Source organism: Procambarus clarkii, chromosome 8 (genome assembly GCF_040958095.1).
Source record: "Procambarus clarkii isolate CNS0578487 chromosome 8, FALCON_Pclarkii_2.0, whole genome shotgun sequence".
NCBI lineage: Eukaryota > Metazoa > Arthropoda > Malacostraca > Decapoda > Cambaridae > Procambarus > Procambarus clarkii.
The window spans coordinates 52380879-52395255 of record NC_091157.1 but is presented as its reverse complement, the minus strand read 5'-3'; the positions used below and the strand labels follow the sequence as shown (position 1 = coordinate 52395255).

Here is a 14377-nt window from a genome sequence, read left to right as displayed (position 1 = left end):
TGGATATCGTTGACTGAAATTTGTTGTACTACCTAGCAAGTCCAACAACCCATACACCATCTTCATATTTACAAATGATCTCTTGTTTCTGCTCTATGGTCATCATTACATGGGATCTCATATGTTGAGCCTTACCACTGACTTTCCTGGGACTCATGGCGTGATATATAATAATTAATTTTAAGTTCAAAATGCAAAAAAAAATCACCACAAAAGCGAAATTTCGTATAGGCACGATCATCACTAAGTGGGCAGCTGTAGTAAACTGAGGCAGGTCGGCCGCGTGACTGGGAACCACGCGCTCGGTCGACCCATTTATTCACATTAAATTCCATTTGCCAAGTGGTGCTCCATATACTTATTTTGTCCCGGTCTTCTTGAAGGGCATGACAATCATTTAGGTTTCTTATCCTTCCTATTATCTTAGCATCATCAGCAAACATGTTCATATAATTCTGTATTCCATGCAGTAGATCGTTTATGTAGACAATGAACATTACCGATGCAAGAACTGAACCCTATGGTACTCCACTTGCGACATTTCTCCAATCCAATACATTGCCTCTGATTACGGCCCTCATTTTTCTATCAGTTAGGAAATTTCTCACCCATGTTAGAAGATTACCTGTCACCCCTCCAATATGTTCCAGTTTCCAGAACAACCTCTTATGTGGATATGTGGAACTCTGTCAAAAGCCTTTTTTAGGTCCAGATAGATGCAGTCAACCCAACCATCTCTTTCCCATAAAATCTCTGTGGCTCGATCATAGAAACTGAGTAAATTCATTACACAGGATCTTCCAGAATGAAAACCATACTGTCTGTCTGATACTATATTGTTTTTGTCCAGGTGTTCTACCCATTTAGTTTTAATTATTTTTCCAATATTTTGACAATTACAATTATCAATGACACAGGTCTATAATTGAGGGTTTTTTTCCCTGCTGCCACTTTTGTAGATTGGAATGAGGTTAGCCTTTTTCCACACATCAGCTACAACTTCTTTACACAGGGATGCCTGAAAAATCAGTTGAAGTGGAATGCTGAGCTCAGGTGCACATTCTCTCAGAACCCATGGTGAAACTCTATCTGGACCAACTGCTTTGTTCTTACTTAGCTCATTGAGCATTTTTTCCACTTCGTTTCTAGACACCTCTATGTGCTCTATGTTGTTCTTTGGAATTTTTATTGTGTCTGGTTCCCTGAAGATTTCATTTTGTACAAACACACTTTGGAACTTTTCGTTTAATGTTTCACACATTTCTTTTTAATTTTCCGTAAATCTGTTTCCCATTTTCAACCTCTGAATATTATACTTTACCTGCAATTTGTTGTCTATGAATTTATAGAATAGACCTGGTTCTGTTTTACATTTGTCCACAATCCCTTTTTCAAATTTTTTTTCTGCCTCTCTCCTCACTAACGTGTAGTTGTTTCACGCATCTTTGTATCGCTGGTATGTTTGGGGGTTTGGCCTCTTCCTATATTGATTCCATTTTTGTGTCTTTTGGTTTCTGGCCCTCTCGCAATTTCTGTCAAACTAATCCTGTTTCCTAGTTCTGTATCTCTGCTTTGGTATAAATTTTTTTGTGCCTTTTTCATATATTTCACAAAACTTGACATATATCTCATTTACTTCCTTGCCTAGCAACAAGTCTGTCCAATTCTACTCACTAAAAACATGTCTAAGGTCGTCATAGTGTCCTCTCCTGAAGTCAGCTTTTTCAACTGCTTCATCCTCCTTATTTTCTTCCTGATTATAATGCATTGCATACTTTATTCCCAAAAAGACATGGTCACTTTTACCCAAGGGAGGAAGGTACTGAATGTCAAATATCTCTTCCTCCTTCCTGGTAAATATCAAATCTAGCATGGAGGGAACGTCCCCTTCCCTCATCCTCGTAGCTTATTTAACATGTTGATACAAGAATGTTTCCAGGATGAGGTCTACAAATCTACAGGTCGAAAAATCCTCTGTTCTAGCTTTGTATGTTTCCCAGTCTATGGATTTTAAGTTGAAGTCACTGACTATCAACAGTCGTGATCTATCTTTATCCGCTCTTACTATAATCTCTCTCATTATTGTTATAAGACCTTCTCGTTTACTATCTAGCTCCTCCTTTGTCCATGTGTTGCTTGGCGGTGGACTATATGCATTTATGATCATTAGTTTATCATCCTCATGGCAGATCTCTAGTGCTATTACGCCAACTTCTCGTGGATTGGCAATCATTATTTTGTTCACCTTTAGGTGTACTTTCACCAGCACAGCAACTCCACCGCCTTTCCTAATAGTATAATTTAATAGTATGCAACTATTTTTTGTCCCGTCTCCAAATTGAGTAGCCCCTTGGGAATATGACCTCATTTAAAATAACATCTTCAAGTTTTGTCTCCGTGAGTGCAACAGTGTCTGGTGTCTGAAGCTGTATTACATCACTTAACTCCAGTATCTTCGATCTCACTCCATCTACATTGGTGTATACTATTTTCAGGAACATGTTCCCCCTCTCCTTATTCATCACTACTCAAGCAATTTTGTTGGTTTGCCTTTTTGTACCATTTTACAGGCCTGCCTACCCCTATCAATTTGTAGAAAAAAGAATTGATTTCTTCTTCATTTCTGCACTCATTTAGCTGTTTTGCCTCGGCGAGGTTTAGTTTCAGCTTCTCCCTGTCTTCTCTTGAAAGATCTCGTCTTAACGACCACACTTTCCCATCCTCATCACTTTGTAATTTTCTAGCATTCCTTAGTACTTCTTTCATCTGTTTGGCACCATTTAGGGTGATTCTCAAAGGTCGATCTTTCCCTTTTACGTATCTGCCTATTCTCCTGTAGTCGCAGACATTCTCTATGGTAGTAAGACCTTCCACGAGGCCAACAATTTTATCTACTACTTTCGCTTCTTCTACAGCTCTTTCTGACCTAGATGTTATCTTCTTTTCTTTGCAACCAAAAATTATCAGGGACTTACTCCGATCAACTGTTTTGTATCAACTTCGGGTTAGATGCCAATTCCTTCCTCATTTCCAGCCTAATGTTTGTTTTATCTTGGTTGCTGCAGTGTTTGGCTTCCTTTACTGCTTCTTCTATTTTTTCCTTCTACTTGGCCACTTGTGCATAGGTGAGTTGCATATCCTTCTTGCACTGTTCTATTCCCTGTGTAACTTCCTCCATCTGTGCTGACAAAAGCTGTTTCTCCTGTTGAATTTCCTTACCTAACCTATTGTAGTCATTTATGTTTAAATTTGCTTTAACTTCTTCCAAAGCTATTTTTAAGGGTTTATTTTCTTCTTCCATGGCTTTGCAATTTGTTTCCAATTGATTCTTGTCTTTGCACAAGTCTTTCACTAAACCCTCAAGACATAAAACTTTGCTACACAACTAGTCATTACTTTTTTTTTTTTTTTTACACTTTCAATTTACTGATTATTTCTACATGAGAGTTCACTATAGTATCTAATTTTGCCAACGTGTTGTGTAGACTGCTTATATCAATGCTTTCTTCATTGAATCCCCCAAAATCGAACTCTGTTTAGCTTTTCCTCTTGCAGGCGGCCATCTTGAATATTCTTGTCTGCACTGGAACACTAGGGTACCTTTAAGTTGTGTAGTGCAAACTTTGTTAGCCTCAATATCCTGTGAGTGCCACACATATGATATGAATATAAATTGTTTAAAGAACAGTAACTTTTCTAACAAATGTACATTATACACTACAGTCTATACAAAAAGTACAGACCACTAGAATCACACTACTGCAGTACACTTATATCATATAAACTACACTTTGTACATTTAATGTCATTAGAACTGTGCTGTACAGCTCAATTGGTACTCCCAGGTAAGTTATGGCTAGTGCTGGGTGCTGGTCCAGTTGCCTGGGCATCCTTGGAAGGTGAGTCCTTGCTAGTGCTGGGTGCTGGTCCAGTTGCCTGGACATCCTTGGAAGGTGAGTCCTTGCTAGTGCTGGGTGCTGGTCCAGTTGCCTGGACATCCTTGGAAGGTGAGTCCTTGCTAGTGCTGGGTGCTGGTCCAGTTGCCTGGGCATCCTCAGGTAATTACCTAAGTGTAGTTACAGGATGAGAGCTACGCTCGTGGTGTCCCGTCTTCCCAACACTCTTTGTCATATAACGCTTTGAAACTACTGACGGTCTTGGCCTCCACCACCTTCTCACCTAACATGTTCCAACCGTCTACCCTCTGTTTGCGAAAGTGAATTTTCTTATATTTCTTCAGCATCTGTGTTTAGCTAGTTTAAATCTATGACCTCTTGTTCTTGAAGTTCCAGGTCTCCGGAAATCTTCCCTATCGATTTTATCAATTCCGGTTACTATTTTGTATGCAGTAATCATATCACCTCTTTTTCTTCTGTCTTCTAGTTTTGGCATATTTAATGCCTCTAACCTCTCCTCATAGCTCTTGCCCTTCAGTTCTGGGAGCCACTTAGTAGCATGTCTTTGCACCTTTTCCAGTTTGTTGATGTGCTTCTTAAGATATGGGCACCACACAACCGCTGCATATTCTAGCTTTGGCCTAACAAAAGTCGTGAACAATTTCTTTAGTATATCGCCATCCATGCATTTAAAAGCAATTCTGAAGTTAGAAAGCATGGCATAGGCTCCTCGCACAATGTTCTTTATATGGTCCTCAGGTGATAGTTTTCTATCTAGAACCACCCCTAGATCTCGTTCTTTATCAGAATGCTTTAAAGATTTCTCACACAATATATATTGGTTGCGTGGGGTCTATGGTCTCATATTCCACATTCCATAACATGGCATTTATTAACATTAAATTCCATTTGCCAAGTGGTGCTCCATATACTTATTTTGTCCAGGTCATCTTGAAGGGCATGACAATCATCTAAGTTTCTTATCCTTCCTATTATCTTAGCTGGTCATTTTTGTGATGTTTATTATCTACATAAATGATCTACCAGTTGGTATACAAAATTATTTGAACATGTTTGCTGATGATGATCAGCAAACATGATCAGATCATGATCAGAACATGATCAGCAAACATGTTCACATAATTTTGTATACCAACTGGTAGATCATTTATGTAGACAATAAACATCACTGGTGCAAGAACTGAACCCTGTGGTACTCAACTTGTAACATTTCTCCAGTCCGATACATTGCCTCTGATTACTGCCCTCATTTTTCTATCAGTTAGGAAATTTTTCATCCATGTTAGAAGCTTACCTGTCACCCCTCCAATATTTTCCAGTTTCCAGAACAACCTCTTATGTGGAACTCTGATGAAAGCCTTTTTTAGGTTCAGATAGATGCAGTCAACCCAACCATCTCTTTCCCGTAAAATCTCTGTGGCTTGATCATAGAAACTGAGTAAATTCGATACACAGGATCTTCCAGATTGAAATCCATACTGTCTGTCTGATATTATATCATTTCTCTCCAGGTGTTCTACCCATTTAGTTTTTATTAGTTTTTCCAATACTTAAACTATTGCACTAGTCAATAATACAGGTCTATAATTGAGGGGGTCATCCCTGCTGCCACTTCTGTAGATTGGAACTATGTTAACCTTTTTCCACACGTCTGCTACGACTCCTGTACACAGGGATGCCTGAAAAATCAGGTGAAATGGAATGCTGAGCTCAGATGCACATTCTCTCAGAACCCATGGTGAAACTCCATCTGGGCCAACTGCTTTATTCTTACTTAGCTCCTTTAGCATATTTTCCACTTTATCTCTAGACACCTCTATACGCTCTATGTTGTTCTGTGGAATTCTTATTGTGTCTGGTTCTCTGAAGATCTCATTTTGTACAAACACACTATGGAACTTTTCGTTTAATGTTTCACACGTTTCCTTTTCATTTTCTGTGTATCTGTCCCCCATTTTTAACCTCTGAATATTATCCTTTACGTGCAGCTTACTTTTAATGAATTTATAGAAAAGGCCTGGATCTAATTTACATTTGTCTGCTATACCTTTCTCAAAGTTCCTCTCTGCCTTTTTCCTTACTGACGTGTAGTTGTTTCTTGCGTCTTTGTATCGCTGGTATTTTGGGGGTTTGGCCTCTTTCTACAATGATTCCATGCTTTTGTCTTTTGATCTCTGGCCCTCTCACAATTTCTGTCGAACCAAGCCTGTTTCCCAGGTCTGCATGTCTGTTTTGGTATGAATGTTTGTGAACCTTCATCATATATTGTGCAAAATTTGGCATACATCTCATTTACTTCCTTGCCTAGCAACAAGTCTGTCCAATTATTCCCAAGAAAAAATTTTCTAAGTTTCCCATAGCGTCCTCTCTTGAAATCGAGTTTAACAACTGTTTCACTGTCCCCATTCCCAACTAGATTATATCGCATGGCGTATTTAATGTCCAAGAGGACATGATCACTCTTTCCCAAGGGAGGAAGGTACTGGATGTCAAATACCTCCTCTTCTTTCCTGGTGAATACTAGATCCAGTACTGACGGAACATCCCCTTCCCTCATTCTTGTGGCCTGCTTGACGTGTTGATGCATGAATGTCTCCAAGATGAGGTTTACAAATCTGCCTGTCCAAATGTCCTCTGTTCTTGCTTCGTAGGCCTCCCAGTCTATTGCCTTAAAGTTAAAGTCCCCCAGTACCAACTATCGGGATTTATCTTTGTCAGCTCTTACCATAATCTCTCTCGTGACCATTATGAGACCCTCTCGTTTGTCATCCAGTTCTTCCTTTGTCCATGTGTTACTTGCTGGTGGGGTGTAGGCAGTGTTCTTGCTAGTGCTGGGTGCTGGTCCTGTAGGCCTACTGTGAAATCGTACCAAAAACTTTTGAATCATAATTTGTCTCTTTGTTGTGAGCTTCATTATAATATCTTTCATGTCCTTTAGGTGCCGGTAATAATCTGTCAGCTCTTCATTATCAGTTACAACAACCAAATCAAGCAGATCATTAACCTTTTGCAATGATGCAGCATATGGAATAGGTAACATACTATCATCTTCCTCTTCCACATCTTCATCATTATTACCAGTAACAGACTAGATAATCTCATCATTAGTTAATTCACAATAACCTGGATCATCAGCATCATTATCTAACCACGCATTTACATCAGAAAGTTGCAAATCTTCCTCACCTGCATCTCTGAATATCTCAAAAATTGCATTATCAAAGCCCTCAAAATCATAGTAATCTTTGTCTTCATTCTAACCAGGTACTGGACTGAGAATTTTATTCCATGCATTCTTTAACCCTTAAACTGCGCATGGCGTATATATATGCTCTGAGTAACATGCCCCACCGTGCGCATGGCGTATATATACGCCCAAGGGTGCCAGGTCCGATTCAAATGGCCAGCGGCTACACGGGGTTCACATTAGCTTCCTCTGGGCTCTTGTAAACAGACGCCATTTTTTTTTAAATCGTGGGCAATATTCTCAGGTGTGAGAGGCACAGTACTGTTTGAGCAACCAAGGCTGGCGCATGCAGCATGAGTGAACAGCATTGCTGTTCAGCTTGTGACCACAGCATCGCCGAAAAATGTCAAAATAAATATATAATTGTTATTATGTAGCGATGACAATATTACAGATGACCCTTGACTGTGATATAAATAACCAGGGTTGTGATAATAGCAGGATTGTTGTAATAATTAGTGCTGTGGGAGGAGTGATGCTGAGAGACGGAGGGAGACAGCATCGTTTACTGACTGTGTGGCCACCTGTTATTGTTTGCAGTCACCATACCAGCTCAGTGGTTCTCTATGGTGAACACAAATGTAGATACTTATATATAATGTGTGTATTAGTGTAATAACAGCAAAAGCATTATGTTGGGTGACGGAGGTGACGTCGTCTGCACGATTTGTCTAGCTGTTTAGAGGGTGACCATTATGCTCTTTGGGCGCACTACAAGCTTAGGTGTACAGTTACGGTGCATACAACATGTAGATACTTATATATAATATGTGTATATAGTGTAATAACACTGCAAACAGTATTGTTGTGGGAGAAAGTTTAGTGAGTGTGACCTTGAATGAGTGAGGGAGCCGCCATCTGTGTATAGCGACGACTCTTAGTGCCTGAACTAACTATATCAGCTTAGCTGTACAGTTGTGGTGAACAAAATATATACATACTTATATATAGCGTCTGTATATAGTATAATAACACCACAAATGGTATTGTTGGGGGAGAAAGTTTAGTGCGTGTGTTGACGGAGTGGCAGCGAGTGGCTGGCTGGTGTGTGGTGGTAACTCCTCGTTGCTTTTCGACTCTCAATACCAACTTAGTGGTTCGTTATGGTGAACAAAACATGCAGATACTTATATATAACCTGTGTATAGAGTGTAATAGCAGCAAAACTATTTGTTTATTGTTTTATGAACATAATTGAATCACTAATATGCACATCATACTTTTGAGTATAGCGATTATTCACCACTTTTATTATATAAAATATTACAATACATACTATTGAATAATATTGCTGTAAAAAAATAAGAAAAAATCAGAGACAGAGAAATAATTAAGTGATAATATCTTTGTGGCAACTCCCACCTGTCAGCGCGGGTGACGCTGACCGACTCTGACGACCGCTCTGTCAACGCCCACTTTTTGCCAGACTTCCTCGGTCAATTGCGCCCAAAATATGTCACCTACGATTTTTTTTTTATTTTTCCCGTGCGCAGGGGACACAAATTAACATGTTTAGAAGATGAGAAATTTTTTTATTTTTTTTCTTGTGCACAGGGGTGTAAATGTCCTCAGGACCCCTGAGCAGTGGAAGGGTTAATGTGGTGACCTTCAACTCGCAACCTGTCCTCTTAAAAAGAACGTCAACTGTTGCCGTTTGACTCTACGGCTGTTTTTGGACGTTATTTTGTCTTAAACTACGTCTATTTTCGCTTCCATGGACTATCTCTTGTTATACAATGAAATACCACACTCTTATTATTCTATAACTCACTGACTATGCTCTGATATATGTTCTTCAAGTAAAAATACATATATTTTTGCCTTAATTAGGCCATAATCCAGAAAATTCCTGCCCATCGATCTTTATATTTAGGAAAACCTCTAATAAATTTGGAAATGAATTTTTCGTTCGCCGACAGTTTCCTGTTACTATTTAGTCTTTTATGCTTTAATGTCGCTGGTCATTGTGACTTTCCCAGGATTTATATATGTTTTGTAGTAGCATTTAGTCACACTACAGTAATTTAACTAATGGGAAACCTTTATAGTCGTCGTAAATTAGTAATAATCATTTATCAAATAATAAATTAGCAAACATGTACAACTTCTTATGTTACGACTTTTCGGGTAGGCCGTTCTGTTTGTTTACAACCCCAATGTTTCAAAAAACACAATACTTTTAATATATAAGTGACTAAGTATGCTCTAATACATGGTCCTCAATGAAAATTATGTTTTTTTTTGTTAATTTGTCCATAATGAATAAGATTCGTTACTGTTGATCTTTATATTAAGAAAAACATCTAAGAAATTTGGTATTGAATTTTCGTTCAAATAAAGTTTCCAGTTACTATTTCTTAGTTATCCTTAAATGTAGGTGGTCATTATTTTACTGCTATGTATATAGAAATTTAGCTTTATGCATTTATAATACAGAACAATTTGGTCGTTCCACTGCCTCTTAATTATATAAAATACATTGTGACAAATACTTGATAATTAAAATCAGAGTTTTTTGACAACTATAAAAAATCCTGTTGAAATCATGCCGTTTTGAGTTGTCATACGCTTCTTAGTAAATAATATTGTGTAATGTTTGGCACAATTTATCACTGTATTTACAAACTGTTTAGGTATTAATGTATTCATTTTTTTTAATGTGTAATATGTTACTTAATCCTAAACTTCTTTTGCAACATTTATATCAGTTATAAATAATTGTCGCGAAACGGCGTATGAAAAAATAAATTTCCCCAAATGAAATTAGTGTATCGGCGATCGAGCGGCCATATTTAAAAGTGTATATTCTTGTCACTGTTCTGACATTAGTTTTCGATGTACGTATTTCATTTTTGTACCAATGTGTTTGCAATAGAATGTTCTAGAAGAACATAAGTATAAAACGTCACATAAGGATGTGTTCGATCGGCAACATATATGAAAACTACGTCGATTATACTCGTCGTGTCAATAATACAATTGTTTTACCACGCTGATTCAATGCCATACTGTTTTCTCAAATAAGCTCTTCGGCTATTAGAGAAAACGTAAATTTCATGGCGAACATTTGTAAACTATCCCCAAGTAGATCTGATCTAAATTGGAATTTATACAAATATTTATTCTCGTGTTGCCCGCCACTGTCACCCTTGAGTAACCAGAAACGGATATACAGTAAAAACTAGGCTAACTCATCCTAATCCTTGCACAAGCCCTCCAGAATTTCTTTATTGAAGATCAGCAAAAAATTATTGCGCAGCTCATATTATACAGTTTAAGAATGAGATTTCCTTGTTCTAAAGGAATGAAAATGACACTGCCTTAATCTCAGTCGATTAAGGCAGTGTCTGGGATGCTCCCGGTGCCCGTGCACCAGGCACGGGCGGTAGTGTACGTTTAATTGTTCTTTTAGTGTAAATAATGGAATAAAATGTAAGACATAGTATGCAGATCTTTTTCCAGATGTCTTTTATTTTTCCTAAAGAAAACTAAGATATTGCGAATTTTGCTTAACAAGTACATTAATTATTAACTTTTTGTCGTTATTATTGTTATAATTAAAATAATTACATCTTGTTTTTTGCTTATGTACAAAACATAGTCTAATAACCACAGTTCGTTGCCCCTAAATCATCACAACATAACCAGTTTACTCATGTCATCGCCCCTAAATCAACAAAAACAACCAGTGTATTATTGTAAATAATTATATCTTATGATTTCTCAGCAATGGTAAGACATTTTTAAGACTCTAACCTTCGTAAGAAGGTATGATGTATACGAACTGAACGACCGCGCTTCACAACAAAAACATGGCCACATGAGTTGGATTATTCCGGTAATATTGAACTACTGTTCATTGTTATTAGTTTAACAATACTGTTATGGAATGTCATAAGAGTTAGGGAATGTCATAAGAGTAGTCACAGGGCAACCAAAGATACCCAGCTTCTGGGTACGGGATCTTTGCCCGAAACGCTATGCGTGCTAGTGGCTTTACAATAATAATAATAATTTATTTAGGAAAAATATATACATAGATGCAGAGTTACAGTAAAAACATTCTGTTTGATTTATAGATAGAGGTAGTACATACAATACCTAAAGCCACTAGTACGCATAGCGTTTCGGGCAAGATTGTAAAATCATCATTATTCCTATTTTCTCTCTCAACCCCCAGTGTACCATCTCGTATATTAATAAATAAATAACCAGGTTTTTTTATGCGGCTGTGCTGAAAGCCTGACGTAAAATAAATCATTGTGTCGGAGAACAGGAAGCTACAAATTAGGCTTATATTGAGGTTCCCCCCTCCCCCCTTTCCCCCCAATTACGGGTCTGTCTAATTACCACAAGCTACCACAAGCTACACAAGCTTCACAAAGCTTCCTGGCAATACGTTAGTAATGAATAAATATGATATGTTAGGCTGACCTAACCTAACCTAACCTAATCAAACCTAACCAAATCTAACCTAACCAAATCTAACCTAACCAAATCTAACCTAACTTAACTTAACCAAACCAAACCTAACCTAACCTAACCGATGCTTGGATCGTCGACTTGATTTGGTGTATATTTTAATCATATTGCATACTCTATGATAGCCCAAATTATCATAATTTTCAGGACAGAAAAGTGTATGAAGCATTCTTTCATGCTACATATTATCCATTTAGCTAAGAGTATAATTAGCAAATGATTCACAAAAATATTAATTACACAATTTGATAATTGTCCCAGACAGACGTAAAGATCATTGCATCTTCGTTTTCTGATGTGTTGTTTTGTCATCCAAAGATTGTACATTATTACCTAAAATTCCAATTTAGAATATTTATTAAGTATTACTTAGTTTGCTTTCATCTAGAGTATGCACCTCCTCTCTTGGATTGCCTACCCTCCATCCTTCACCAGACATTAAATATCTTTGCTTATACTAAGTATTTAAAGAGCAATCAATACCTGCTTGATGGGGTTCTGGGAGTTTTTTTACTCAGCAAGACTGGCAGTAGGCCAGGCTTGACTTGTGAGAGTTGGGTCCACCAGGCTGTTGCTTGGAGTGGCCCGCAGGCGCACATACCCACCACAGCCCGGTTGGTCCGGCACTCCTTTGAGAAAACTATCTAGTTTTCTCTTGAAGAAGTCCACGGTTGTTCCGGCAATATTTCTTATGCTCGCTAGGAGTATGTTGAAAACCGCAGACCTCTGATGTTTATTCAGTACTCTCTGATTGTGTCTATGGCACCCCTGCTCTTCACTGGTTATATTCTTCATTTTCTTCCATATTGTTCACTTCAGTATGTTGTTATTTTACTGTTTATTTATTGGGACCTGGGCCTCCAGTATTTTCCATGTGTATATTATTTGTTATCTCTCTTGTCTCCTTTCTAGTGAGTACATTTGGAGAGCTTTGAGGCGATCCCAATAATTTAGGTGCTTTATCGAGTCTATGCATGCTGTATATGTTCTCTGTATTCCCTTTATTTCAGCAATCTTCACCTGCTCTGAAGGGGAAAGTGAGTACTGAGCAGTACTCAAGACGGGACAACACAAGTGACTTGAAGAGTACAACCATTGTGATGGGATCCCTGGATTTGAAAGTTCTCGTAATCCATCCTCTCATTTTTCTGGCTGCCACAATATTTGCTTGGTTATGCTCCCTAAACTTTAGTTCGTCAGACATTATTATTCCCAAGTCCTTTACATGTTACTTTCCTACTATGGACAAATTTGATTGTGTCTTGTACCCTGTATTATGTTTAAGGTTCTCATTTTTACCATATCTGAGTACCTGGAATTTGTCGCTGTTAAACATCATGTTATTTTCTGCTGCTCAGTCGTAAACTTTATTAATACTGTATCTACTTGTAGTTTTTCAATATCTTCAGCAGAGGTAATTTTTAAGCTGATTTTTGTGTTATCTGCCAAGGATGATCCAACGCTGTGCCTTGTATATGAGTCTATATCTGATATGAGAATAAGGGAAAGCAATGGTGCAAGGACTGTATCTTGAGGTACAGAGCTTTTAACTGTTCTTGGACTCGATTTTATATGGTTGACTGTTACTCTTTGTGTTCTGTTTGACAGAAAACTGAGTATCCAGCGTCCTATTTTATCAGTTATTCCCATTGACCTCATTTTGTGTGCTATCACTCCATGGTCAAATTTGTCGAATGCGTTTGTGAAATCCGTGTACTGTATACCACATCTGCATTCCCTTTTTCTTCTAATGCCTCAGTGATTTTGTCGTAATGGTCAAGTAGCTGTGAGAGGCATGATCTTCCCGCTGTAAATCCATGTTCGCCTGGATTGTAGAGATCATTTGTTTCCATGAAAGTAGTGACCTGACTCCTGATCAATATCTCAAATACTTTTATTATGTGGGACGTTAGTGCAACTGGTCTATAATACTTTGCCAGTGCTTTGCTCCCTCTCTTGTGTAGAGGGGCTATGTCTGCTGCTTTAAGCGCATCTGGTATTTCCCCCGTGTCCAATCTCTTCCTACTCACTATACTGAGTGCCTGTGCTAATGTCACTTTGCATTTCTTTATAAATATTAAATTCCATGAGTCTGGACCCGGGGCTGAGTGCATGGGCATATTGTAAAATTCTCTTTCAAAATGTTCCATGCTCGTGTTGATATTGGTTATATTTACAGGGGTTTGGATATCACGCATAAAGAAGTTGTCCGGATTTTTTACTTTCATGCTGTGTATCTGAGTGCTAAACATATCCTCATACAGCTTCTTTAGGATTTCACTAATTGTAAAATTAGTGTTATGACAAATTAGAAATTTGTCATCCTCAATGTATGAACCTTCACTAATACAAATAGGTCCAATATTGGCATTGATATTTTCTTATGATTTAGCATAAATGAAGAAATATTTTGGGTTTTCCTTTATTTCTTGAATTGCTTTTTTGTCTAGTTGCCTCTCTTCAATCTGATATGAATGCTTCAGTCTCTGTTTTATTTCTACAATCTCCCTGTTTAAATTATTCCTTCTTTGTATGAAAAGTTGTCTGCTTAATCATTTCCGTTGTTTTTTTGTAGTGTCGCCTGCGTTTTCTTTCTACGTTGGACCTCTTTCTGGCTTTCCTCAAAGGAACATGTTTCAGACAGACTTCATAGGCTTCAGAAGTCTGTTTTTCTATTCTTTGTGTATGATGTTTATTACTTAGAACACATTCCCATTGAACGTTTGCAAGT

At 37.8% G+C, this 14377-nt stretch overlaps 1 long non-coding RNA gene across 1 annotated transcript in view; it reads left to right on the top strand.

Annotated features, from left to right (window-relative positions):
• The first annotated feature begins 10793 nt into the window (after positions 1-10793).
• Positions 10794-14377, top strand: part of LOC138362326 (uncharacterized) — a 5338-nt gene continuing 1754 nt past the window's right edge. Inside the window, exon 1 of the long non-coding RNA XR_011227579.1 lies at positions 10794-11002. This is a non-coding gene — a long non-coding RNA (uncharacterized lncRNA). The remainder of the gene's footprint in view (positions 11003-14377) is intronic.